Source organism: Orycteropus afer, unplaced genomic scaffold, assembly GCF_000298275.1.
Source record: "Orycteropus afer afer isolate SDZICR_OR568_19922 unplaced genomic scaffold, OryAfe1.0 scaffold00584, whole genome shotgun sequence".
NCBI lineage: Eukaryota > Metazoa > Chordata > Mammalia > Tubulidentata > Orycteropodidae > Orycteropus > Orycteropus afer.
In genome coordinates, this window is record NW_006922171.1 from 1,557,932 (window position 1) to 1,562,998 (window position 5,067).

At 43.2% G+C, this 5,067-nt stretch overlaps 1 pseudogene; it reads right to left on the bottom strand.

The window, feature by feature from the left end:
- LOC103210305 overlaps positions 1 to 5,067 on the bottom strand; it is an 85,619-nt pseudogene that overhangs the window by 31,720 nt on the left and 48,832 nt on the right.

Below are 5,067 nucleotides of genomic sequence, written 5' to 3' on the forward strand. Positions count from 1 at the left end.
AATAATTTAGTATTAATCTTCTGGATTTCTATCTGTAGATTTAGAATCATTTCTAATTTTTCATTTATTTTGTCATTTTGTTCTTGTATTTTCTTCCAGAATTCTTCTACGTTTTTTTCTGTGTTTTCTTTGGTCTGTGTCTCAATCCTTTGAAGATACATAAATATAATTCTTTTGAATTCCTTATCAGAGGTTTCCAATGTTGCTTCTTCCACAAGGATGTGTTCTGGGTCTGTATCCTGTTCTCTTGTTTCTACCACTTTATCTTGCTTCTTTGTGTGGACTGTGATGGTCTGTTGTTTCTGAGGCATTGTGGTATTGTATTAAGATCTCTGTTAATGGTTTGTGAAGAGCAGCCAAGGGTGTGATTCAGGCTCCTCTCGGTGGTTTTTTATCGTTGGCCCATTGGTGGAGAAAGAGGTTGTGGCTCTTGCTTAGTAAGTAAAGTTGCAGGAGGTTTGGGTGTACTTGTATCTTATGAGGACTGTTGCTGTCTCCCAGTCAGTTAGGCAAAAATTACAGTTGAATAACCATCAAAAAAACTATAAGCATATGGACAAGAAACACACCCTGAAATCACATAGGACCAGTAACCCAAAAGAAGAAAAAGGGGGGAAAAGAAGAAGAAAACAGATAAATCTGCAATATCTGGGGATAGGTCACTGAGAGTAAAAAGGTAGAGAAGGAGAATAATGAATAAAGATAGCAAACAAAGAAACAAACCAACAATAAAAAAAAAAAAGGAAAAACAAAAAAATACCAACAAGGGGTGGGGTTAACCATGAGAGAAAGAAGGAAAAAAAAAAAAGGTGTAGACTAGGACCTTTTCAGTCATGCAGTGCACTTCCAGAGTGTTGTTGGGGTTACTGGAAAGCAGAACCTCTTCTTAAGTCCCTGGAATCTGGGAAAGCGCTGTCTCTTTAGATTGTCACTAGCTGCTGGTTACGTGTTGATTTGTTTTGTCTTGGTTCTATGGTTTAATATTTTGAAAAGGTGAAGCTGTTTTTTTTATTATTATTATTGATTCAAGTGTGTTGGGTTGCTCTGCTGTTTGTGGTGGTAGAACCTCTGTGTGTAGTGTCGATACGTGTTTCTGTTTGTCGTAAAGAGGGTTTAGAGTTCAAAGCGGGAGGTTTTATGGTAATTGGCTGAATATGTTTTCTTTTTTGAGTGAGTGAAGATATTGGCGGAGAAGGTGGGAGCAGAAGAAGGAAAGCTTGGTGTTGTTAGGGTCAGTTTCTAGGGCTTTGAGCAAGTTATTTTTGATGATGTATTTATTTGCAAGACTGCAGCTCAACCTCAGGAAAGATTCTTATTGTTAGAGCATCACAAATTTCCACCAATTTCAGGCACACTCAAAGATCCCGCCTCCACAGCCCCACAGCACTAAAGAACAGCTCCAAGGCTAAAATCCTGGGAGTGCAGTTTCTTCCCTCTCCCTGTTCCGTCTGCCTGTGGTGCTGATGTAATCCTGCCAGATCGCTAATGGCTGGCTCTGGAGTTTGTCTGTGATACCGCCCAGCTGTGGCACCAAAGATGCACACAGTTTCAGTTGTGTTATGGTGGGGAGTACCTGCTAGTGACCTGTGGTCCTGATCTCTGTGACAAAGAAAAGCACGATGTCTCCTGGTCTGACCCCAGTCTACTCTGCGACCCGCTGGGAGGGGAGGAAGCTACCCTTCCTATCGCAACAGTAAGTTTTCCTCCAAATCTCAGTGGAGGTGTCTGTGCCTGCAGCCAGCACCCAGGAGACCCAAATTACCTCCAAAAAATCAAGATCAGCTGCTGGAAGCAGGTCTCTGCTACTTCCCAATATTAGAGTGGTTGCTGGTAAGCTATTATAAGGCATCCTCCCTGGGGATTTCAGGCGGGCGCCCTAGCCCAGCACACAGTGACTGCTCCAGAAGAGTTCCCAATGCCTCTCTTGGGTGCCCGTCCATCCTCCTCCAACAGCTCTTTCCTAAATAATCTCCCTGTGCCTTTCCTCTAATCCTGCTCTTCCGTGTATGATGTACTCTGAATCTGTGAGCTGTTCAGAGCACTGGAATTCCTAATTCAAACTGTTGTGGCTAGTTTTCCAAGACCTTAGACGCCAGAGGGATAAAGCATGCTGCTCACTGGCTTGACTCCATTTTTCCAATTTGATTAATCTTAAAGACACTAGTGACCCTGCCTCTGTTAGTAAAGAGGGCCCTGCTAATCCGTGGCTTGAGGTAGCAACATTAATATGCAAAATAGCCCCACCAATAATCAAGTACTTGTGAGAAGTGAGGCTCTGGGTAATCACATATTTGATACTTCTATGCAATTCTGTCAGCATGAAGAATATAAAGAAGCTGGTTGGTTGGTCCTACTAACACTACACAAAGTGGTAAACGAGTGACATGAGCTCAAGCCTGCTGAATCACAGCTTAAGCACCACATATAAAACCTCAATGTTTCCAGTTGTGCTCTGAAGGAAAGCCTTATTTCTTCTAGTAGCAGAGCTGATATTGCCAAAAACCAAACCTATAGTCTTATTGTAAGGGTGGCTGAATTACAACATCAATTAAATCACCAATCCAGATTGGTGTCTGAAGTTAAAGTGAGGGCATTGATTGGGAAAAAAATGGGATCCTGAAACCTGGAATGGTGGGGGCATATGGGCAGATAGTCAGGTAGATCAGGATACAGAGCTTGTAAATTCTGTTGAATCCCTCCCATCTGAACAGATTACTGTAAAACCATTACCCCCTCCACCTCAGTTTGATGGGATTAGCCCAACTGTTCCTGCTGCGTCATTGCCTGAGGCACAGGCCATGGAAGACATTGCTGAATGTTCTCAAGAACTGCCCCAACAACCCATTGTTGCTGCTAGACCTATAACTAAAGTTAAGTCCAAGAAAGCCCCAAAAGGCAAAATACAAAGTGTGACTGAGGAGGTGGTACACTAAACCCAAAAAGACCTACTTGATTTTGCTAACATGTACAGACAGAAACCTGGAGAATATATATGGGAATGGCTACTGAGGGTGTGGGATAATGGTGCAAGGAATGTAAGACTGGATCAGTCTGAGTTTATTGATTTAGGCCCACTAAGTATGGATTCTTCATTCAATATTTCAGCTCAAGAGGTTAGAAAAGGATCTAATAGTTTATTTGCTTGGCTTACTGAAGCATGGATTATGGTGGCCTACCTTAAGTCAAGTTGAAGTACAAGATCTGCCTTGGTATAATGTAGAAGAAGGTATCCAGAGGTTTAGGGAAATTGGCCTGTTAGAATGGATTTATCAGATTGGACCCTAGAGCCAGAAATGGAGAGTCCAGAAGACACACCTTTCACCAGTACAGTGAGGAATAAATTTGTGAAGGGAGCTCTAGCATCCTTAAAGACTGCTATGATTACTATTTTATGTCAATCTGATTTGACAGTGGAAACTGTCCTAATTGAACTAGGACACTTAACTATGATGGGGCTGAATGCCCTGTGGTAGTAGGGGCCAAGTGGCAGCAGTTAATCGACAGACAAGGTGGGCATGCTTACCATGATGGATAGCAGAATCAGAACAGTAATCAGAATACTCCGACTCGTGTGGAATTATGGCATTGGCTACTTGCCATGGTGTTCCTAGTAGTGAAATACATGGCAAACCTACTAAATATTTACTTGATCTGCACAGACAGAAGAATTCTAGGTCATGTGAATAGCAGCCTAGATTGAATCACCAGAATACAGAGTCATGCCTCTCAATCAGTTCCCAGACTTGAGTCAGTTTACAGACCCACAACACTTTGAATGAAGCAGAGGCTGGGTCCCTTTGAGGAAGCACCCCACTACACTGCCAAAAATCTGTAATGTCAATCTTTCTCCCATCCTTCCCCAAAGGGATCTGAGGCCTTTTACGAGAGTGACTGTTCATTGGGGAAAAGGAAATAATCAGGCTTTTCAGGGATTACTGGTCACTGGCTCTGAACTGACACTAATTCCAGGAGATGCACCATTCAGAGTGGGGCACCATTCAGATGGAGTCTTAGCTAAGGTGCATCTCACAGTGGGCCCACTAGGTCCCCGAACCTATGCTGTAGTGCATATTGACGACATTATGCTGATTGTACTTAGTAAGGAAGAAATATCAATTACTCTAGACTTATTAGTGAACCATATGCATGGTAGAAGTTGGGAAATTACTGCAACAAAAATTCAGGCACCTTCTACATCAGTGAATTTTCTAGGGGTCCAATGATTTAGGGCATGTCGAGATATTCCTACTAAAGTAAAGGATAAGTTATTTTATCTGGCTTTCCCCATAACTAAAAAGGAGGCACAATGTCTGGTGGGTCTCTTTGGATTTTGGAGGCAACATATCCCTCATTTGGGTGTGTTGCTGCAACCTATTTATCAAGTGATTCAGAAAGCTGCTAGTTTTGAGTGGGGCCCAGAACAACAGAAGGCTCTGTAACAAGTTCAGGCTGCTGTGCAGGCTGCTCTGCCACTTGAGTCATATGATCCAGCTGATCCAATGGTGCTTGAAGTGTCTGTAGTAGATACAGATGCTGTTTGGAGTCTTTGGCAGGTCCCTATTGGTGAATTGCAATGCACACCCTTGGGATTTTGGAGCAAAGCCCTGCCATCCTCTGGAGATGACTACTCTCCTTTTGAGAAACAGCTTTTAGCTTGTTACTGGGCTTTAGTAGAGACTGAACACCTAACCATGGGCCACCAAGTCACCATGAGGCCTGAGCTGCCTATCATGAACTGTGTGTTGTCTAACCCACAGAGCCATAAAGTTGGATGTGTACAGCAGTACTCCATCACTAAATGGAAGTGGTATATCAGAGACTGGGCTTGAGTAGGACCTGAAGGCACAAGTAAGTTGCATGAGGAAGTGGCCCAAATGCCTATGGTCTCCACTCCAGTCACATAACCTTCCCTCTCCCACTCTGCACCTATGGCCTCACGCAGAGGTCCTTATGATCAGTTGACTAAAGAAGAGAAAACTCGTGGCTGGTTTACAGAAATGTTCTGTGCTATATGCAGGCAACACTTGAAAGTAGACAGCAGCAGCACTACAGCCCCTTTCTGGAACT